The sequence below is a fragment of the Vanessa tameamea genome, chromosome Z (genome assembly GCF_037043105.1).
Source record: "Vanessa tameamea isolate UH-Manoa-2023 chromosome Z, ilVanTame1 primary haplotype, whole genome shotgun sequence".
Taxonomy (NCBI): domain Eukaryota; kingdom Metazoa; phylum Arthropoda; class Insecta; order Lepidoptera; family Nymphalidae; genus Vanessa; species Vanessa tameamea.
The window spans coordinates 15,799,388-15,825,224 of NC_087341.1; the positions used below are offsets into that span (position 1 = coordinate 15,799,388).

At 32.6% G+C, this 25,837-nt stretch overlaps 1 protein-coding gene across 3 annotated transcripts in view; it reads left to right on the forward strand.

Annotated features, from left to right (window-relative positions):
* LOC113404168 (hepatic leukemia factor) overlaps window positions 1-25,837 on the forward strand; it is a 201,944-nt gene that overhangs the window by 54,970 nt on the left and 121,137 nt on the right. The gene's annotated exons all lie outside the window — the stretch shown is intronic.

Here is a 25,837-nt window from a genome sequence, read left to right on the forward strand (position 1 = left end):
ATCATTTGACTACCAGTAAATTAATAATGCACTAGGCGTTTATTCTATGAAATATAAAACATTTTTATTTATCGTTATAACAAATTACATATATTTAGTTTAACGAATGTGTGATATTTGTCTTATAGTTATGGTCGGCCTTATATTTTGCGTCACGTAGACAGTGTTAATGGATTAATCGACACTTCGTAATTGACAGTGTACTACATTATGTGAAGATGTTTACACTGAAATTCAACTATTTGAGCGATATTGTTTGATTTTTATATGTTGTAAAATATGTTTTATTTTGTTCGGGCAACACGGCACCAAACTAAATGTAACTCAGACGTTATTTTTAAATTATAGTCCATTTCAATGGTAGCAATAGTAAAGATAAACAAAACATAGATATAAATATTCCAAGCTCAGATCAGCTATAATATGCACAATACACGATTTTTGATCGACAAAAGGTTAGTTTCATCACGACACTATCCCAAAGAAAATTATTTCACTTCCAAAATTTCGATGATAACTTCGCTGACAGAACACACCATTTATTACGATTTCATAATAAATACTACAGATTATTTTAAATAACCGCCATTAACGAAAAGTTAATTCAAGGTTAATGTCGTTTATTTGTCTTTAAATCTCATTTGATTTGAATAGAATTACGTGCACGATAGTAGCTACACTGTCAGAAATAAAACTAACCTAACATAATACGTCGTTAATCAATGTAGGTACCTTTCCAACTTTGTCGGTCAAACACACTCACACACGCACAGTATGTATATACTTATACGTTCTCACATATGATTATACATAATAAGGTCTACCTATCATTTGTCGACATGACGGTAATAATGTTTCTTTTACTAAAGTTATATAATAATTCTATGGCTATTTTTATGGTATTAATCTTAACTTTAAAAATATAAATGATAATGCTTTTGATTTGATTAATAAATATAATCGGTTTTCGCCGGAACTTAAGACTTATCTCGCCTAAAACTACTTTTGACCGTCATCAAATCAATAAAATAAATGCTATGTGTTCTGCCTCGGTGATTAAGACTTAAGGATAAAAGGAAAGAAAAAATCAGCGTGATTCCAATTTTAAAAATTATTTTTCCGAGTTGTGTTTGAAAATATTCGTGATAATAATTAGCAGATCAAAAAAGAGTCAGAATATTTATAAACAATGTACATTAGACACCAAACTGTGTGTGTCCCATTGAGTTCCTTTAGATTGCCGTTCTAAACTTCTCAATTTTTTCGAAACACCTATTCAATCCAAGAGATTATTTCTGACAGTATACGATTTGCAATAAAGTTTATCAATTCTATTGAAACGAATATTATAAAGCTTCATTTTTATTTGCTGGGTCGCGCTAATGTTCTTTACATTGATGATGATGAAATCCCAATTTAAAAAAAAGATAAACGTCGTCACATCTATTTAGAAAGGTTAGTCTGTATAACATCGCAATGCAACCCATGGCAGCGTAGGAACTGCTCGTATTAAATAAGATCCCATCAAAAACATTAATGTAAAAATGAGAGCCACGTTCAGTATTATGATATAAACCTTGGTTCTTGACTTCAACGACAAAAGAAGTGAGATCTAAATGGGTGCCAAGTTCAATAGTCCTTCCTGAAATTTATTAATAACTATATAAAATATCATTTCTCTTATAACTTAGAATAATATATTGTTGCCTAAGGTCTGTCTTAATAAGTATATAAGTGTTCCTAATAGACCCAATAAAATGAAAAATTATAATAAAATGATAAAAAAAATCCAGTTTCAGATTTTGTCCATTGTATTGGCCTAATTATCTACCTGCATGCCAAATTTCAAGTTTCTAGGTGACCTGGAAGTAGGTTATAGTTTTGATCTATAGGTCAGTCAGTGATAAAAATGACGATTTTTAGACGTTAATATCTAAATAACCGTTTGAGATGCGTTTATGAAATTTGGAACACATATGTATCTCGCGAGTCTCAATATATAAGCCAATTTGACACGTTTATTTTAAATATTTTTTGAGTTATGCGGGGGTCAAAAGTGGCTCCAAATGGTTCGTGTAATATTACACACGGTGCTGCTAGGCAGTTCTGTTACTTGAACTTGGCTGACATGCTACCGCGTCTCTAGATGGTTGACTTTGACTTGACTTTGCACTAGTTTGCTGCAATATAACTTTACATACGCCACCAGATAAACACATAGGTATATCGATTTAATTGATGCGGCACCCCTTAAATATATTGATCTATTTCAAAGTATTACTACATACAGACAATGCATTAATTTGTGCATATGCCATTTTTTATAATATGTTAATAACTCGTTTTAAATAAACTTATATTCATATTTTTAATAAATAAATATTTGTGTAACCGCGATATTTTTCTTTATATACGTTCTCTGAGTTCCGTTGACGTTAATTTTTTTCATTTATCTGTCCAAAGGCTAATAATCCTTCCTTAACTTGCTAGATTTTTAGTTTATTGGTAATAACAATAATTTCACATGAATTGAAACTGATCATCGTAATACAACATCATGTTAGGTAAACAATTAACATATATAAACATATGTGTAAAATATATATGTTTATATATATTTACATATATATAAAAGAGGCAAGGTCACATATTAAATAAGGCCATGCCGGGAACGTGCCATTTCGTATCATTACCGACATACCTCTCACTCTTAATAAATTAAAATCTAAAGGCGGATATTTTTGTACAATTTTAAATAAATAATTTAAATATATTCTTACATGTTATGTTTTTTATGTATGTGGTAATCTTCGGAAATCATGATAAAAAAAAATCTAGGTCATTTCTAGTGAAAAAATCATATATTAAACAAAATAAACATTAACATGAAAATTTGTTCTAGGCAACGGTTTCCTTTAGATAAGTAATGAATACTATAGCAAGTGAAGTAGAAGTATGTTGTACATTGAATTTAGTAAAGTATAACTTAAAATATCATCCCGATTATTTTAGAATGAACCAGATTCAGAACTAGAATGTTTCTTATCCTCAACATTATTTGAATCTTCTAAAATTCAAACTATAAAGTACAGCTCAATTCAAAAGTTTCAGTATTGTTAGGAAGTGCAGGCTAGATGCTATTTGAATATTACAGATTACTTTAGTTTCGCATGAAGATTATATCCCTCAACCGGCATTGGAACAGCGTGGTGAAATATGCTCCAAACCTTCTCCTCAAAGGGAGAGGAGGCCTTAGCCCAGCAGTGGGAAATTTACAGGGTGTTAATGAAAGGAAGATTATAAATGGGAGCAGATATTTATTTATAAAAATATATTGAAATAGCGATCGTTTAATGTTTCATGAATATTGAAATTTAACGTCATCGTTTTATATGTGTGTGTGATTCAAATCTTACAATAGAATTTCAAATTTAGTTATCGTTCTAGTGTAGACAATAAATAAAGGTTTGTTTTTATAGTAAATATATTATTTGAATTCGTTTCACGTTTTTGCTATATTTATTATTGAATTAAGTTTTAAATGATACAAATTAAAAGTTAATTTCTTTAATAAATATTATTTACATTGACATTTTATAACAGGGGAATTTACTGTAAACGAATCGAATATAAATTAATTATAATACAATTGGTGGATACGTTTTTTTCTTTGATCAAATTTAAATTAATTAAAAATTAATTTCAATTTATATAAAATTAACTCAAAAGAACATATTATTGCTTATGATAATTCAACTATTGATAATTATTAAAAATATATATCGCTAATAATCATTCAGTTTGAGTGGTTTTGTTGAGTTTACTTCACGAATAATACAAAAAATACAATTAATGTTTTAATAAGAGAATGAAAATATTAACATTTATCGAATAGTACTTCAGGTGCTCTTAAAATATTACATTGCAATCCTTTTACGATAGCATTAAAGTGTAGTTTATTTGTTTGCAGATAATTATGATATTACGTTTAACAAATGGTTTTGAGACACCATTATTGTTTAGAAAGGTACCGTCATTGTAAGCATCAAAAAATGACACAAAATATTTGCCCCCAAATCTATGCTTATAGTATAAAAGAGAACATAACTCTGTCTGTTACCTCTTCATGCTTAAATCGTTCAAGCGATTTAGATGAAATTAATAGGCTACTTTTTAATGCACCCCTTGAGGGCGTAGGATGTTCAGCTAGTAGTTAATATTTCTTACACGAATTTCCAACGAAACAAAACGAAATAGGTAAAGGTTTATTATCCTCTCTCTAGAAATAAAGCTTCTTTATTTAAAATAGAATTCTCGTTTTATTTAAAAAAATAATTTACGCGAAAACATTGTTTTTCAACACACATTTCCTTCTTATGAATATGTAATGTAATACTAAGTGCAGCACTTACCAGCGATTTACTTATTAAAAATTCAAATGTAAGAGCGATATGAAAAATTGTATTATTATAATCGCACATGTTAGTAAATAAAACCCGGCTTTTATATATTAAAGAGTTACTTATATATTTCTGTCTTCTTCATCATCATTGATTTGCCATTCGGCAGAAGACCAAGCATTGTTTAACAAATTCACTCCCTAAATATTTATAAGTAAACACTAAAACGATATAATTTAAATATTGTAAATAAGTAAGTACATTCTATGATTATATATTAGCTGAATAAAACACCAGCGAATATGACAAAAGCATAGACCTTGAACGTATCCCGCCCTTTAACAGTTGCGCTATTGGGGCTCAGAGCCATAGCGAATCAGCCATGCGATCGATTGAACACCTGCCCGTCTAAGCGTTGTGATTTTACAGTATTTGTGGACTTACAGAGCATTCTCCCACTTGATAGCTAACGCGTTAGCTAGCGGTACATTCGTTTTCAGAAATCATATTATTTAGTTTTATTAATACTTACTGAAATTTATATATTAAGAATTGTTTTGCTATCGGTACATCACAATGAAATATGTCACCTTCACTGATAAAAAATTGCTCTATACAAAGTAAAAATCACTCCTTATAACAATGAGATCTATAACTCTATGTTACTGTAATTATTAACATTATAATCACATAGATATATTCTTAGTGGTAAAAATAATAAGTTAGGTATGTTAAATAACACTTTAGACTTATTTGTTGGTAGGTATTTTTGCAAGCAATTCTGGGTAGGTTATACTCACCATATATTCTATCACCTGGCGGAAATACTTAGTATTGTTGTGTTCCGGTTTGAAGGATGAGTGCCTCACGTTCTCCAAACCGGAACACAATATCTTAGATCCTAAGGTTGGTAGAGCATTGGCGATGAAAGGAATGGTAGAACATTTTCACAGCGCCCATCAAGTGGCTCGGCTTGCCCCTCCGCCTACATATATCATAAAAAAAATAAAAGATATAGTATTACTTCAGATTATTATTGTTTTATCTTATTATACGTATGATGAATTGTCCATTTTACTTTTCAATATGGATTGGTTTTACACTTATCAGAGATTCATTCGCCGGTTTTTCTCATCAGGTCTGAGAATCGGAGGTGTTTCTTTCCGAACCGATGATAAATATTTTTTTCTTGACCATCAGAAACTAAGTTTAATGCTTCTATGCTGAATATAGATTTTTGATTTCCGCTGTTTCAGAACAGCTTGTAGTACTTCGTGTCCGGCTATCCCACTGAACTAGGATGTTATAGATATTCAAAAACTGATTATATTTCATATAGGCATTTAAATAAATAAATAAAAATAAAATAAAAAATAAGGCATACAGTTTGACAAACGACAGAAACAGACGCATCTCACACAAACGACAACCATATTATATACTTACCGTCGTCAACCATATCAAACATCCTTTGGAAGAGACGAAAAGGCATAGTTGACGAAGAACACCTGGATCTAAACCAGAGGTCGCCGATTCACAGAGCGGCGTCCTCTGATTTAAAGTAATACTCTCGAAGACATTTTTCTAAATTAGGTTTATCCTTCAGAAAAATTTCGTACGATAATAAAAAAAAAAAAAACAATGCAACTGCATTATTTTCCTAAACGTGCCCTGTAATGGTAATGGGCCTTGATTTTAGCACTCATGTCACCTGTTTAAGTAATTTGAGCGAACAATCGGTTTGACATGCAATGCGTAGGCGAGAAGGTCAGCATGAGCTTCCGCATACATTTAGTCGTAGTTATTGTCTTGGGATTACGGGATAGTTGAATCAAATTATTAATAAGATGTAACAGGATATCGTGAATCTTGACTATGACTACGAATATTGGGATTCTCGTTTCATCGAAACATAGTAGTTTAATTTGAAGACAGTATTGTAATACTAAGGCAATATTTGAAGCCCGTCTGGGTTCGAGGTACGCACGATAAGTGTTTTGTACCAAACAAGGCTATTGACGCATTCGTGATACGAGGAATGATTGACATTTCTTACAATATCCATGTCTACGGGCCGTATGACTATTTACAAGATCGCCCATTTGCCAGTCAGTCTACCTAAACATCAAAAGAAAAAGTAACAGTCGTTAGAAGTATGTGCCACATGTACGAAAACAGATAAGCAGTTTACACGTAATGTTTTCCTTGATACCAAGAATTGTGTGTCTCAGCTCTAATAATTATAATAAATAATCTAAGAACGCTCGTAAGGGTTGCAAACATTAATCGATTTTCTACAAATAGTCATGTAAGGGATTCTTCGATATTATATGCGTTTATTGAAATAATTAATATTAATAAAATCGAACTACTTAAATAGATATATGGAACGTAAAAGTCAATCGGATACGTTATATACAAATACATAATCAGCCTGTAAATTTCCCACTGCTGGGCTAAGGCCTCCTCTCCCGTTGAGGAGAAGGTATGGAGCATATTCCACCACGCTGCTCCAATGCGGGTTGGTGGAATACACATGTGGCAGAATTTCGTTGAAATTAGACACATGCAGGTTTCCTCACGATGTTTTCCTTCACCGCCGAGCACGAGATGAATTATAAACAAATTAAGCACATGTAAATTCAGTGGTGCCTGCCTGGGTTTGAACCCGAAATCATCGGTTAAGATGCACGCGTTCTAACCACTGGGCCATACAAATTAGTTACACAAATTAGTAACGATCTCCGATTATGAAAATAAATAAGTTAGTAATATAATAATCGATTACTTATGTATTTAGATTCTTTATATAATACGCTTGTATTATATAAATAATCATGTAGACGGTATATTTATGCGATATGTTATATAATTATACAAATAAACTTCCCTTGTCTTCTCTATCGCACGAGACATTGGCGAAATAACCTGGGCACTATTCGCATTTATAGAAGTTATAAAATTAACTTCCTAGTAAAATTCAGCCCGTAAATATCTCATAGCTGAGCTGAGTTTTCTTCTTTGTTCGAAGAGGTTCAACGTTTATTCCACAACACTGCTTAAATCTGGATTGATGAATTGATTGGTGAATTTTAAATACAAATTAAGCATCTAAAATTCAGCTTCTTGAACCTGAGTTTGAACTGGAATTATCGGCTAAGAATCTCGTTTACGGGAATGTCGCGGTTATCATAATACTTGATAAAGATTATTATCTATCCTTTTTGGTAAATTAATGTAAAACGACGCCAGTTGCTTTGTAATATCAGACTACATTATTAATTCTTCCTCTCATATTTCACCTTTGGCTGAAATAATGAGAAATCAGCTCAACGTACAACTCACGAACTCATTAGAACAGCCTGTTTCGGGACTGAAAAAAAGAACGGTTATTTTATAACTCTTGAAAATGTTTAATTTGTTGGGATTGAAGTTGTGACACTTAATGCAACAGCCAGATTGTGTGAGCATGAATATCGTTTTAATAAGAGGAAATATTTTTATTTGAGACTTAGCAACACTTAATCCTCTTAACTTCATTATAAATACTGCACGGAAATAATACTAAACATAATTTTACAAATACCATTTCTGAATATGATGAAGTTGATTAATACAATTTGACGACCTCCGTGGTCGGGTAGTGTGTACACCGGTTTTCACGGGTACGCCACTCCGAGGTCCCGGGTTCGATTCCCGGCCGAGTCGATGTAGAAAAATTTCATTAGTTTTCTATGTTGTCTTGGGTCTGGGTGTATGTGGTACCGTCGTTACTTCTGATTTTCCATAACACAAGTGCTTTAGCTACTTACATTGGGATCAGAGTAATGTATGTGATGTTGTCCAATATTTATATTAGGAAAGCTACAATACACAACTTTTAATAACATGGCCGTCAAACAATATAAAGAAAAAGTGCTGATTAGTCTAGCTAGGATAAATGACAATCCATGCTAAGCCAGTGTCTCCAAATTATAAATAGTCAAAAGATCTAGAAACATCGCATCATGGATGCAATTTCAATAATAATTAATTAAAGTAAATGGTTGAACTTAATGGATGAAGAATCCTATCATGCTATCCCATTTTATTTCGAGTTGCCTGAAGTAAAGAATACCGTGGCAACAAAATAAATCTCTGTGCTCAATAACGCCGCTGGTATCTGGAATATCGTCTGCAGGATTTATAAAAGCAAGTCTATTCCTGGCACGGTTTCAATGGCAGCCTTCAATAAACCGTAAAGTCTTCCCGTAGACTCCCTTACTTAGGTACCTCTTATACTTTTAACTTTCCGACTGTGTTCGCAAACGATATAAATCAACTCGACTGGATCATTAGTTTTAATGGTGATTTTATTTCGACTAGTCATTCTGTTCTTCTTCTTTTTTTTTACAAATATTTTTTGTACCTTTTAGATAGAAAAGAGAAATGAGACTGATTTTGATATTGAGAGAGGTTCGTGTGTTAAGGACTTAAAACGGTCTACAGACCTTTGTAAATAGAAATTTGAAAAAATGCACATTGTAAATAAAACTTTCGAAGAAAAATATATATATTCGGTTCTTCTGAGGTGAGGTATTTTTTCTGAACCAGTGGTAGATTTTGTCCCTGATAAGCAATAAATAAGTGTAATCCCTCTTTATTGAATAAACATTTTTGACTTTTACGACGCATTTACAATATCAATTACCTACATAATAATATTTCCGATGCACATTAAGGGGTTTTATCGCTAAGTAGCGTGCTTCCGGATAACCTTAGAGGCTTCAGTCAATCAGTTTTAAATCTAAACAACCTTCTCGTTTATTATCTACGCTAATCTATTAAATAAATTGCGTAAAGCCTTTTCAACTAAATCACCTTAATTTAATTGCAATTGTCTAGATAATACTCGTAAGTGTCTTTTTTTAGGTTATTCTGTTTGCAGTCTTCATCCATCCAAGTCCAACCAAGACTATAAATACTGAACCATCTAAAATGTGAGCTAAAATTTAGAACATAGGGTCTAATTTAGTTTGACACTTACTTTAATAGTTCCACAATGGTGTTGCAAAATCAATTTATTTATAATTAAATTAATCGTATTTAAAATGAAGAAAAATAAAATTGGTACCAAAAGAAATAAAGTCAGCTTTAAAAAAGTAATAGGTTTAAAGTATGGGAGATAATTTTCTTCGGTGAGAACGACGGTGATATCCCGGTTACTCATAATACGATAAATTTTTCAGTTGATTGTAATCCGGCAAAATTAATCACTGAAAGATTTAAATTTCTCCAAAAAAGTTTCTTTTTTTTTATTACTAACGGGAGGGTTTTGTGCGGCTGTATTCCTGTGCGAAGGAGGAGACACTATAATGGCAGACATAAGGGGTACTATAATAGCCTTCATGGTCGACAGAACATTGGTAATTTAAGAAACATCTAACAAATAATAGGATGGGAGAATAATTGTCGTCGGAAATCCGTCAGGACATCACTACACTTCCTTGCTTTTCTATTTATTATTCATAAAAATCTCTACTAATTTAGAAGAATTTAACATTAACAATATTTAGAAAGAACTGAAGTTACTGGCCATCTAGATATAATTTCCTATTGGACATTGCGCACGTTGGGTCCTTTAAAAGCGTAAAACCGTAGACGTTCGCATCGCCTACATATTTCCGTGTCTGCATATTTTTCGTGATAATTTTTTGTAACGATTTACAGTGAATGCCTTTTTAAAACAACATTTGTTGATACGGTAATTACAAGCAATACACGTTCTAATGTTTAAGCTGACAGAAAAATAACTGGCTTAAAGTTATAATTGTTAGTCTAAATTAAAACAAGATTATAAATAAGTTCCTATAATTGAGATCACGATTAAAAGACGGCGTTGAAAATACGGCTTAACCTATGAACGTATTATTAAAATATATATATTTAACTTTAAATGTTTTGCATTATTTTACATAATATTAACGTTCGGATCGTAAAAAATGTTTCAGACGTTTAAAGAATATTTCACTAGATAACGCTGTGATAGCAAGCGAATGACAGATAACAGTTCCTATATATTTTACAATAAACATACTGAGTTTAAAATAACTTTTTAATCAGTTTCAGTTAATCTCAAATAACTATATGATTTATTTTAGTTAAACAACAAGTAAATATCTAGCCTCCTTAGCTCATGAAGAGCAGGCCCGGAATTTATTTCACGATGCTCCAATAAAGTTTACACATGTGGCAAAATTGTACCCAGCACATGTAGGCTAACTCGTAATGGTTTCCTTCACCGAAAAATACGAAATGAATATAAAAAAGTAAATGGAGCTTGCTCTGGTTAAAACCGCAAATCGTAAGGCTTTTTTATTTTATTTTATTCTTTAACCTAACTTACTTATTAATAAACGAATAATAAATAATTGAATATAAAATTCGCTAGGAAACTTCTCTGTATAATATATTTCAAAATAAGAAGCACAATTTGTGGAGTAACTACCTTGAGTCACCTCGTATATACAGAGTAAACTTCTGAAATTGCATGTGTAAAACCAATATGGTCATGATAACACTTACGTGTCAGTGTAGTGCTTAGTGGTAAGTTCGATATTTGAACATTATAAAATCCCTCCTATAATTTGTAAAACGACAATTCAAAAGGTCTTTAAAATTCTCATACATAGTTTATTCTGATTAGACGGTTTTGAAGTTTAGTATAAAAGTATATACTTTTTATTATCATAAGAATATAAAATGATTATAATTACTAAAGTCTTAAACTTAGTAGTCTGTCTGTTACGTCTTCACGCTTAAACTGCTGAACCGATTTAGATGAAATTTGGTACTCAAACCATCTCTAGTTCGAGTCCCGGGGAATTAAATTTTTTAATGAACCCCTCATTGGTTAAATATGTGATGATGGTTTGTGTGCTATTGGTAAAACCGAAGGTAAAATAAAGTTACTGTTGAAAGATAAAAACTCATTTATCAATTTGAGCAACTTTAAAGGATAAAACTAAGACTAGGTTCACACTATTTTCTGTATTCACTGAAGTTAAACTGAGTCGAAATGGCTTAGTGAATTCATTCAAGATTCCTAAGAATATTCAGAAGAAATCTCGTTACTAGTGTTCGTTCGCTATGAAAATAATTGCTTTCGAAACGAAAGACGTGTTAGAAAGAAAAAGCTATCCTTGTACATGAGTAAAGCTGCTCACGTCTCCAGTCTTTCGCGTGACTATGATTTTCAAAGGAAGTAGTTTTGTTCATCGGCAAAGCACGAAGGAACACGGCCGCAATGACCAGAAAATAATAAAACGTTCTTTACACAGCAGATAACTTAAAACAACGAAGTATTGGCTTTGAGAAGCGGATTAAGTTATGAGAGGATATTACTACTCAGTAATTGCAAATACCCCAGCCGAGGTTGCATTTAGCTATGTCCAGTACAGAAAAAAATATATCAAAGAAAACCCTTGCTGGTAGTAGAAAGTGTTTGTGAAATCCCGTTTAGGTAGGTACCACCCACTCTACAGACATTCTACCGTCAAACAGTAATACTTAGTGTTCTTGTGTTCCGGTTTGAAGGGTGGGTGAGCCAGTGTAATTTCAGGCATAAGGGACATAACATCTTAGTTCCCATCGTTGGTGGTGTATTGGCGATGTATGGAATGTGTAATATTTCTTACAGCGCAAATTTATATTGGTAGTGGACTATTTATCATCTGGTGGTTCATTTGTCCGTCCGCCAAACTATACTATATAAAAACTATTTATATATCCTTAAAGAGTATTTACTGACAAGACATTTTTTTTCTTTAACAATGAAACAGTCTTGATTAAAATACAGGATATTCAGAGAGAGTTGCCGGTGTTGGCTAAGCGATGAGTTCTTGCGGCAAAAGTTTTTTAAAAAAAAAAACCATTTTAGTTACTTAAAGCAATCCGTAGTCTTAGCTGAAGTATTAGCCTGAAGCGACTCATCAATCTACGATCGAATTACCTCGATATTTATGAAGACAGTTTTAGTACCAGAGCTTACCAAAGTTAGGCGTAGCAAGTTATCTGACATTGTGTCACTTTTAAATACATCATGTTGTCATAAAGAAGATGTCTCATGATTGTTATATTCATTATTATAGATAAACATATGTTTTGACAAATAGGAAGTTAGAACGACGATAGTGAGGTGTGAGGTCATCTCACTTGAAAAAATATATCTATAGGCCAGGGTCGAATTAACATAGGATCGGTGACAGTTGTTTTACAATAAAAAAAAAAAAATCACCAATTTATATTTAAATATAATAATATGTAAAACCTACTTATAATTAATGACACTTTGCAGGGTTACCATATAAAAAAAAAATATTCAAACGAATGTAGCTATTTGTTCAATTGCTTTAATAAAATGGTATAAAGGATATAATAATTTCAAAAATTCAGAGATATTTACAGTCTATAGGGTTGCCATATAAAAATAATTAAAATACCATAACACGTGATTAAGTATAATAACATGTTATTAAACTAAATGCTGATAACTTAAACTAAAGTTAAGACAAGACAAGCGTGTTGAGTTCCGTTTACACGTTTTCTTTATTTTTTTTTTGTGTCAATGGATATATATACATACAATACACACGATAAGAAAATGACTTAGAAAGCTGAACTGGACAGGCAAACACAATGACAATGACATTTAATATATAGACATACGGAACCCAGAAAAATGCGTTGTGATGCACTACTGGACTTTGGATAAAGTTTCTTGTCACTACATGTACCGGTCCAATCTGTTATGTTTTGTGCCGCGGTTTTCTCTTTCCAGCACGTCTGTTTTCTTCTATCTTGCAATATTTATTAATTAGTAACCTTTGTTATGAAGAAGACTAGCTTTAACTTGTTTCAAGTAATAGCTAATATCCCTGTTTACCTCTTCAGTTAAGCGTTAATGTTGTTTGACAAGGCAATTGTTGAGATAGGACCTGAAATATGATCGAACCTGCGACTTTTAACTCCAGGCAGTTAATCGTCGAATACAATGTGGGCGTAGTTATAAAAAATACATTACCGCCTTACATTGATAAGGACTTAGACTACAAAGTTGTAGACACAGCTTTACGGTCACTATAAAAAAAAAAAAAACTAATTTGTAAAGTGTCCGTTACCGTCCATATTGTATATTAATACTGAATACGTAGTGGTCGTGTTCAGTGTTAGGCACTGCAAGAAACAAATACCTACCACCGTCGAAATTTCAATATAATGATATACTTGCGGAATCGTATTTAATATTTCAGTTTCTGTTTTAGAATTGTGTTTAAACGAGATTTATTAAATAAACAGACTGCCGTCAATGTGAAATGTTTGCGATTCAACACGCATTGACCGCCGTTGTCCTTGTACTCGCATAGGGAGCCCCGCCTGTTACAACTACGATATATTTTAATTAAAACTGTTACGCTTTAGTAAAACTATATTATTGATGTTATTCATATTCATTTTATGATAGCGGGTACTATCAGAAACGATTTACGGTATACTATTAAGAGACCCGCTGAATGTCCTGTCCTGAGTCGGAGAAGTCGTTGAAAACTTGAGAAAATGCAGTTCTAAAGTGCTATCTAGTAGTGAGTTACAAAAAAGTGGAAAGTTGCATCCTCAATATTCATGGTAATCTGTTAGGGATACAAATCAAATAAATAGTATTCGACGTAGAATTGACGCGATATAATTGGTCGAGAGCGCGAACAATCTATGATTTATTAATTACAGATTGATCAAAAAGTTGCGTTTTGGACTTCGACGGTGTCTTACGACAGTATTTTTCGACGTAAAATAAAAATTACATAAGTAGTTGAGCGGCATAGTGTTGTGTTATAAGTAAATATTAATTAATCAAAAATTGTTAACAGTGTATAATATAGCCGAGCCATTGAGCAATTTGAATGGAATAGAGTGACAGATTTGTATACGTTTAAGTAAAACGTAATGGATTAGTACTGTCAATGTCGCACTTCACATTCGAGTGTCTAGTTCGTTCTCACAGAACCTCTACCGTAGTATCTCAGTCATCCTTTACGATAAAAAAGCGTGGAGTTAATACTTATTGACTTTCAGGCTGGACATATTATATAAATTTATTTGTTATAAAAGTAATTAACGAGTTTCGATTCAAAACAAAACGTTAATAAAAATATTCGCTTGAGCTCATATTTGTCTATAAAACTAAATTTGCATCGAAGATATCGGCATTCGTCTCGGCTTTGTCCTGTTTGTTTATGCTCAAAATGTAAACTGCACGAGAAAAGGATTTGTCAGATTTCACGGTAGGCTGTCTGGCTGACGTCCTTGGGGATTATTTCGGCGTGTTAGTTTCCAGCACCATACAGGTGTGCTCGATGGAAGGATGCGCTTAACAAAAATTCCCTTAGTGGGCTCTTAAGACAGCCGACGGATGGAAGAGGTTGTGAGTTCCTAGTCTGCCGCAAATCCCATTGCTGGATTATATATTTATATCATTTAGATAAAATAAGTATTGTGTATTAGATAATACACGAAATAGAAACAGCAGTTACTTAACGTATACGTTTCAAATACTTTTATTACTGCTCATTGCTGCTACTGCTACAAAACCAATAACTTTTTGTAACAAAACCCGGGATTTGAATCTTGGACCACGGGATTTGTGACTTCATCAGCTAGCCACTAGACTATCGAGGCAGTCAATAAGTAGAAAAAAATGAAAATTATTGTTATATAATATCTAATTACACTACCGAATAATATCATTTATAAAACGAGTAATGTTCTACGAATAAACTAAAAAAACCTTTGTTTCTTTATAACAAATACAATTTAAATACGGTTATCGTCATTTGTACATTATTATTTAAATTTTACTCTAGAGAGTTACTGTCAATATGTCATTTCGGACTATCTATAAAATGTACGAAAGCGTCGATAAAAAATTGTATTTATTGCACTGTAATATCGTACATTGGAACCGAGATTGCTATGAACTTTGAACTTTGTTTCCGAACACCGAATATTACATATTGTGATTTTTTTTTTGTACAAACAGCCGGTATTTTATTCTAACTGGCGCAAATATTTAAATAATAAATATACATAAACAAATATATAAAAATAAAATAAAATCACAGGCTAGTTTTAAACTGTCAGTCTACAAAAAAATAAATTGAATAGCTACACTATACACGGAGTGTAGACTTTACGTGGGAGACTCTTTGATAAATTAATTTAATAATATATTAAATGAATTTGTAGTACGATCTTTCATTATATATTTATTTTGAAGCATGTGGATAACAAATTATTAAAAATAAAATGTAGAATACGACTTTTAATGCATGATGTTTAAACATAAATAACAATTTTATATAAAATATATACAAACATTTTTTTATATATTTATATATAATAAAATGAAAGGGTTCCTAAATGGAAACCCTATTTCCTTAGATCGCAGTTGATATCTTATTTTTATGATAAATGCAAAAGTTTGGTTGGTGCTGAATAAAGATTAAACGCCTGGGATATTACTGCAATCCTGTAGAAATTGATTATGTATTTAAATAAAACTAAGAATACTTACTTTAATAAAAGAAAACTTTATTATTTATTTTCATTGACGACTAACGGATAGACGTAGCAAACAATTATACTTAAATTACATTAATAACAAATGCATTTTCGGCTAACTTTAAAATACCTTAAAAAGAAGATTCCTCTTGTACTTAAGGGAAAGGCGAAGATATAATTCTATAATTCATCACTTAAACAAATGCACTTTATCTCACAATTTCCTTCTTGAACTGCAAGGATTACACATTGATTATTTCGATGACAAATTAAGAATTATGGAAAATTGTTTGTTGGCTTCTATAAGAATAACATGGGAAGGATACACATATCACGGTCCGTCGAATTAAGGTATCAAGCTGTACGGTACGTCAATTGCAAGTGACTTGGAATTATGTTTTGATATGTGTCCGATCATGTTCGACAATTAGCCTCCGGGTGCATTAATTCCACTGTCTATATTAATTGAAATCTATCCATTTACTAACCCAAGAAGAGTAGCTACAGTTACTATATATGCATATCATGATCTCGGTAATATATTGTATATTTTATTAATAATAATTTGAACCTGTTGCTGGTTGAAATTACTATAAAGGTAATTTTTAATTTATAAAATAATTTACTTCAAATAATTTAAAATAAATTTCACGTAAGACGTGCGTATTAAATGTCTTACGTTATATATTTTAATTATTCATTCAAAAATATTACATAACATATTATCATATATTTAATTGCATTTCATTATAAACATACCCAAAGATAAGAATCTTGCACAGGCACAAATATCTCCAATGGATAAATAATTTTTCTATACGATTGTAAAATATTTGTTTTTCCTTAAGAAAATATGTCAATATAAATAATCCTTTAAGATCATTCTATCGTTTTACGTAAGCTCCTTGAATAAAGAAAATTCCAGACTCACCAAGTGACATCGGTCTGCGTATCAATACGCTCGCAATTCAGATAATCTAGAATCAAAATCGCCTTCCCACAGCGGGTACGCTACACACGTGGACTTGATATCGCTTGAATTAAAATTTATGACCCACAACCCCTAACGGATATTGCGTCATATATAATTATAAAATGATAAAAGTTAGCCATTGAAATAAATATGTAAATGTTTGATTCAATAAGAAAATAGAAGTACATGAAATTCACGTTTGTTACGTCAATAGTGCAGGATCGGGTACTGTTATGTACATACTTAAATCCCTTTATTTTTCTGTATTAGTAATTACAAAAATAAATCTTTATGACTTTAAGGTTTCGTATATTCGAACAAAAAAATGAAACCCTAATAAGGTTAATGAAACACTCTCGTGGCTGTATGTCCGTTTGTCAAAGCCGGATTTCTCCGAACGGAAAAGAAAATTCTTAAAATTTGGTACTCATATCGAGAAATGACAGTCAATGACGTATATTTATTGTAAAGAAACTATGTTGCTAATATGAAATTAAAATATATTTTGTATGATCATTCGTAGTTCTCAATATATTAAAGAAAATATCTTCAAAATCAGTTTCAGATATATATATTATATACGTTTGTTGACATAATATAATATTTTGTCAACAAGAAACAAACAAAAAGATCCTTTGTTTTAGTGGATATTTTGTTATTCCCGGTGCTGGCAACAATTTCCAATAATAATAATTAATAAACTCTTATTTTTTGCTCAGACTTATTTCAAGTTATTTAAATGTCTTCATATTTTTTTGATACCATTCTCAATTAAGGATAATTATTCTCTTCTTATTTCCTATTGTGAAAGTACGAAACCCTCTCAACGCGAGTCCGACTCGCAATTGACTGATTTTTTATAGTACGGCTCTCTGATTTTGAAATAATTGCGAAATCGCGTTTTCAAGAGGCAGCGATGCACTTTAGAGACGTAGACATATTCTAAATGTAAATCCTATTATTAGGCCCTTTGTTGAGGAAAGCTACTTGTGTCGCTGTGATTCTTGGATTAGCGTATTATGCTGGGTGTGCGATTAGAGGGTTTTTGTGGCTCTTAAATAGATTTAAAGCATTTTTATAAGCAAGGATTGAAACAGTGAGGTGAATTCGATTACAAACTAATTAGGTAATTTATTGTTTTAAGGTTTTGTTTTTTTTTTTTTGTTGTACCTTTAATTTCAACTTGTCATACTATATAAAAAATATATTAGTAAGCAATGTCAACAATTTATAAATAAAAAAAAAAACATTTTTTAAATATTACTAAATTTGATAAAAAGTATTTATATTTTGGATTTATTATTTGCGACCCGCTCCGGCTTCGCACAGGCGCAATGCTAGTACTAAATATACTACAGAATATCTTACAACGTTAACAGCCTTTTTGTCATAAGACAATACAAACCGCTGTGTCCCTGCATTTTAAATCTGTAATATCTTCGAAAATATTCATTTAAATTACCTACTATAAAGGGCCAAAATTATAAGTGTTTCTCTGCTATATTGTGCATGTATTATACATATAAACCTACCTCTTGAATCAATCTATCTATTAAAAAAAACCGCATCAAAATCCGTTGTGTAATTTTAAAGATATGCATACCCAAGGACAGACAGCGGTAAGCATCTTTGTTTTATACTATGTAATTATAATGAAGCCGTAGTTGCTATGAAAATCAAAATAAGAACATATAATTACAACAATAAATATTTTTATTCTCAATTCCGATCTATTGATTTCTAAACAGTCTGCAATGACGCACATCATATCAGTTTTAAAAAAAAAGACCTTGCATCAAATATTTATAACTTACAATTACGAAATTGGCCGCGAATTTAATGAATTTAATATGTTCAAATTGCCAGTTTTCGGCCCAGCGTTGCCATGGTAACATGGTATCGAGTACAGTGGAATGTTTATCGGAATATCAGCGGAGTGACGTTTCTGCGTATTATGTGAGTGGCCAAGAATCGTGTAATGTGCATGCTTCACCACGCGCAATTGGCGATTTAAAGTCTATAAATATATTTAGTATTGCCATGTTTTACGTGAATAAAAATGTATCTTTAGACATTTTTAATTACTTTAAAATGTTTATACGTATCGAAAGTTTAAAATAATATTATTTTTCATGTAAAGTATTTCGAAGTCGGTAACTCACGTTACTGCAATCACAGTAAAAGTTTTAAAGCAATCAAGAAATAAATGATGGGCTTTTAGCAGTGGATAGCGAATACCCGCGGGAGTTACCCGCTCATAAATATAAGAGAACGTCCAAAGAAATTAGAATGCATGGCGAATATAATATGATAATGGTATTATTTTGTACGTTTATATATATACGTCAAAACAAGATGTGAGTTTGTATGAAACATTTTAATATAACATTACTGAACTATTCACTAAATACGATTTTAACCTGTTTTGAGATAGATGTTATACGAATATAGCTCGTAATGACACAGTATAAAGATTCAGAGTTGCGACATTCCAAAATACACCTTAGTAGTCCAAAGGTTTATTTGATAAAATTATAAAAACAATTAATGTAAGTATAAAGTCCTTCGTTAATTATAAATATGATACGTTACTAACGTTTGTAAATACTTCAATATTCTTGGCTGCGTCCGCCAGGTATTTAATGACGTCATATATGACTACACCTCGTATACTTCAATACAATATCAAACAAAAATTCTGTTATAATATGATTTCGTAATTGTGTAAATGAAAAAAAAAAAGAGAAATTATACCGAACATCAAAACGTAGCATTATTTCAATAAATTTCGTTCGTAAAGGTAAAGTATATTTCATGACCTACATGTTACTGAGTCGACATGTCGCTTGCCAAGTACTAAGATGCTAACTCAATTTACGACTGTCAATGTTAACGGATCTCACCGGACACTCTGATCTCCTTATATCTACACTGGATTATATATGCTATGGAAATTTTTACCTGCTGTTGTGTTAAGACTAAATCAATTAACATCCCAGGAGGTCAGTCGAATAAATTTAAATCGATTCAATTTGTTTATCTGTCGTTTTATAATGGTGTCTGTCGTTCTCTAAGCGTTAAATTCGTCATTAATATTTGAAATGATTTGAAATGAACTTTTACAATTTTTAATCTTAAAAATATATCATAAAATTATCTTAAACTAATATAAATGTCAAAGTAACTGTGTCTGTTACCTGTACTCGTTTAAACTGCTTAGCCGATTTAGAAGAGATTTCCTATGAGGATATTTTCGAGTCCCATGGAAGTTAATAGACCACTTTTGTTAAATCATCCCTCGAGGATAAATATCCCTATTTACCCATTGTGGGTGACAGTTTTTGTGCTACAGGTAAAGTTTTACAAATTTCGAGCGGGTAAGGCCGCAGTTTCAGCTAGTAAATATTAGAGTTCCTTAAAAAGAATGACAGATCAGAAAATAATAATAAATGAATGTTACTTTATTCCTCTTTGTATATATCAATACAATACATAAAAATATCAAATGGCGATTTAGTTCAAAATGATTTTATTAAAAAAAAAAAAAACTATGAAAAATCTCTTTATCGAACGTAAAGTCGACATCCCAATAACATGAAAATAAAAACCAGTGAGAATATTTCAACCAGTTAATATCTAGATTACATGATGGCAATATAAATAGCGTATCTGATTACGCCTGTGTGTCACTTAACCGTAAATGTAGTACTCCACTGAGAGAACTTACCCCTAATAGGATTAAGGTTCATGCACGTATACTTACGGATTTACCTTGCCTCGTTTGTGAGTTATAAAACTAATTCTCACTGCAGTGAAGTTAAATACTCTAATCCACCACCTTCACCGTCTTTAGATAATTATGAACACCTCAATTTATTCAAGAACATAAACATGTTATTCGCTCAAACATACCTAATATATTTTCAATTGAATGCAACTTTACAATGCAATATTTCTTCAAACAATAATGGACCTTGCAAGGTGATGGCTTTGAATATCGATGTATTCTAATGCCAAAAATTTTATGGCGAATTCTTGTGTGTACGAATACAAGATTCAGTTCACGTCGCACAACGTGATCGGTCGGCCGATCGATGCTCGTCTGCGGCACCGCGCCGTCGCGCTCCCTGGCATTTGCATCGAGCTGGGACCCTCGGCTATTTGGCTTAAAATGTTTTGTATTGCTAGCGGAGTGTGAGCTTTTTTGTTTGCTGTTCATTTGGTAAATGTGTTTTCACTCGCGTTCAGCTAAATGGGCACGTTTACGGATTCAGTTGTCTGCTTTAGATACACAGACCGGCGACAATATTATACTATTTACTTTGGATCACTGTCAAAAATTAGTAACAGAATATTTTACAGACTTTTTGAAATAAGAACTTTGTAATCTATATATAAATTGATAAATGATGAGCTAACTATTTAGTTTTACTGAACAACCTTGTGATGATTTAAGCTGAAACGCTGAGAACAGTTTCCTAAACATTTAGAAAGCGATGTTTACCCGTATTTAACACTCGGTAGCAACGCGTTGCGACACTGCTTCGGTCGACCTCATGGCGATCCTCAGTTCGTTGCCAACGCGCACATTTTTGTGACACTCTCTCAGCATGTCACACAGTTCTTACGGTGCCAGGCATTACTGGCATAAACTTCAACCGATGCAATTTGCATTTACAAGTATATGTGAATTCATTTCAACTTATCATTGTTATAACACTTATCTACCAAGTCGATATAGTGGAGGCAATATTGTCTATACGTTACTTGAAAATTATTTAACTGTAATGCAAAGCGTAATTCCGTGGAACCACTTACCCGAACTTGGCCGTTTGCCTTGGTTTATATTTAAATTACAATAAGATGTTAAGGGAAGCGCAAGCGTTCGGTTTCTAGTCAGCTATTAATAATAATGGTCGTCGATGAACCGGTGAGCGGTCAACGGTGACGACAATGGCACTTAGGAGGCCAGCCGGAGCGGGCGCGCGCACAAGCGGCTGTGAAGGCGAGCGCAGATCTTTGACGCTGTCCATTTGTCGGTCAGCGCTCATCGTTCTTTTGGCATCGTTGCTATGTGGAAGCTGCTCTTTGTCATGCCGTTATTTTTACCGACATATATTTTAAGGTTGTCAATGATGAACTGCCCGGCTAAATTATGATGTTTCATTTTAAAACCCATGGGCAAGACGAAATTAGATTGTTGTTGTCTTTCTTTTTGAAAACCATCCCGATCTCGTTCGAACTGCTCACGCGCTGATTGCTTTTGGACCCACGCTCGCTGTGCGGGATAAAGCTATTGAATACTTGATTTAATTAGCATTTCCTCAGCATGGCAATGGTATCATTGCATCCGCTTTCTTGTGGCTAATTTATAAGTAAATTGCAACCTCCCACGCTCCCAGACGATATCGCTCAGTTGTTGTAGATCTTCAACTGGCTAAACCTTTAAGTTTTATGTCATCAAATATGTTACCGTAACAATGAATAATCATCATATTACAGTCGGCTATGATTATTGATTTTATTGATTATCGAATTTACACAAATTGTAGCAAAAAACTGATAAATAACATAAAAAAGTCGTTCGAATACCAAGAGTATACTGCAGGAAACTTCGGTGCCAAATCGCAGTGAAGCGAGTGATTGGCACGTCCCGGAATAAGACGGGATGCACCGCTGCCCCACGGACGTTTCTAGACATTGATTAACCCAATTACATATCTGCCAGCGGCCAGCAATCATTGTTCATACGTAGGGCCATGATTAATATGAAACCTGTTTCAATTACAATACGAAAACGGTGACAGGAGAATGTTCAAGGTCGAATCGTTTGAAATGACATTGACTGCTCAGGGCTGACACATCAATATTATCATTGTGATAGTTAAATATGTGATCAAAGGTACTGACTATACTTGTTTTAAATAAGTATTTGGAAATTGATTGCTCCTATTTTAGATATGAATTAAATACCCTTTATATAAACTTTTTGTTGTTATATAAAAATATAATAATAGAAGTTTACTATAGAAATATATAGAAATGAAAACCACATATTCAGAATGTAAGGTATTCGTCTAACGTTTGTTGACACGTGTAGTCAACGATCACTCAAATATTAGAAGTGTAAAGTTGACGTGTTGTGACAGCCCTAATTTTTGGCAATCAGCTGATTTTAACTTTATATTATGATCACTTATCGGGATGGGGTAAAATATATTTTTTATTTCGTCTCGAAGGCTACAAAAGAAAAAATTAAGGACAATAACAATTCCCTAGGTTTGTGAATACACGGGACGCGCCGCTGTCTGGTAGCACTATAAAAGTCGGGGTGGGTGATCTGGGGTGGTTCGTGAAATGTCGGAGCGCTCGGAACAAATACAAGCTGAGCGTCCTACTTAATTTAGCTTCATATTTCCACAATTGAGTTTTAAAGGATATTGTTGTATTTAAATAAAGAACTCCTTATGAGTAAAGATAAAATTTAGAATATTTAAAAATAGTATCGGTGAGTTATTTTAATCTATTAATATTAATGCTTGATAAGAGTTGTTGCATTACGTCACACACACAACAACGACACTTTCACTTTGGTCATCATACATTGTTGTAATGTCATACAACTCGGCATTCGTCTATTTCTGGGTCAAACGTGTGGGGTAAGGCGAATGTTCGATCAAGTTTTTACAAGTGAGGGAGGCGATTCAACCCCCGAATCACGTGACCCGTTGTCGTAAGTCAACTACACTTTATCAGAAAGTATTCGTAGTACAATCAGCACAACGTTCTAAAATTGTTTCGATGTTACTCTTTTAATAAATGTCTCTTGTAAATTCTTTGTCATTTATGTCATTGTGCGGAATCGAAAAATGATCAGGGATCATTTTCTACGAGAAACAACATTTAATAATAAGTATTTATAAAGTATTTAATTTAACATAAATGTCGTGGAGAAATGCTTTATTTATAAATGGGCAAAGATATACACAATCGGTGACTACTTGCCAGTTATTCCTCAGCCTTGACTTACACACGTGCTCTTTGACATGCGGCTTCCCCTGTCACTTATTTAACTTGCAAGTTGCCTATTTACCCTCCAGCTTCAAGCAAACCATTTATCAAATACTTATAAAAGTCGTCCCATTTAATGAGCTGGCATGGCATGGAATTGTGCAAGTTACTGGCACGTGTACCATATAAAATTCCATAAAACTTCTCAATAAATAGTAGTAGTAATATTATCTAAGTATTGGTAATAGTTAAATAGGAACAAATCCTATTTATTATCTTGGACCCGCACCTGAATACTGGCACACATAACTGAAACGATACACTTAAACAAAAACTACAAGAACACTAAAACCTGTTTTGTTTTTAAATTTAATATATTTAAAACTCAAAATATGGTCTCAGTTAAATATTTTGACAACTGTTTAAATGTTTACTTATCGATGTAAATTTCGGAGACTTTTAAAACTCATAAATCGCCATTTTATATATTACATATAAACATAATCAGCCTGTAAATTTCCCACTGCTGGGCTAAGGCCTCCTCTCCCGTTTGAGGAGAAGGTATGGAGCATATTCCACCACGCTGCTCCAATGCGGGTTGGTGGAATACACATGTGGCAGAAATTCGTTGAAATTAGACACATGCAGGTTTCCTCACGATGTTTTCCTTCACCGCCGAGCACGAGATGAATTATAAACACAAATTAAGCACATGAAAATTCAGTGGTGCCTGCCTGGGTTTGAACCCGAAATCATCGGTTAAGATGCACGCGTTCTAACCACTGGGCCATCTCGGCTCGGCATTTTATATATTAAATTAAACCAATTCCGTACATATAATTTTACATACATTATAATTAAATATATTAATATACATAAAATTCTGTATACGCCCCACCGTTGGGCTTATACCTTACTACCTTATGCCACGAAGTTCATCAAGTATTAAACCTGGGTATTTTAGAAAAACGTCAATTTATTGCACATTATAATCAAAATCGTAATACATGAGGTTAAAGAAACTACAGCAAAACATTTAATATTATGCTAATGCAGCCTGAATTATAAATATGTAGGTATTTTGTTATCTATACCGATCACACAAATAAACCCACACATACGCACTTTCAATATATGCGTACTACTTGGCCCTACTGACTTTGCGCTCTCTAGGAATCACACACTCAGCAGATATTCTACCGCAAAACTGCAGTACTTTTTACCATTGTACCAGTTTGAATGGCGAGTGAGCCAGTGTAACTACAATCATCTCATCATGTAACATCTTAGTTCCCAAGGTTGTATAAAATAGTCGTAATATAATAGAATAATCGGATCCAATGGCGGTCTTAAAGAAAATATTTTTTTAAACATGTAAAAAAGTTATACACACTCTGATTCTACAAAAAAAATTATTTAAGTGACCTTAGAGTATTTGTAGCCATTACTAGAAAAATAAAATTAATAATATACTGAAATAACTATTATATTACTAAAACTTGATACTCTATACACACAGACATACTACTTGTTCGAAAGACATCTATACTAATATTAAAAAGGCGTAAGTAACTGCCTGCTTGCTACGTTTTTACGCTCAAACCACGGAATCAAATTGATAAAATTTGGTACTTGAAACGAACTCGAACCCCAAGCAAACATAGGCGACTTTTTGATACACAACCCCTAAAACGAGAGCATTCGCATGCGACAAATATTTAACTTATAATACTTACACTAGAATATTCTCCGTGCTCATACATACCAAATGTCATGACGCTTAAACGGTATAGAAAATATACCGTTGATGTGCTGTAGCGAGTTTTAGCTGCGAATTCGAATATGTAGTCAATGTAAG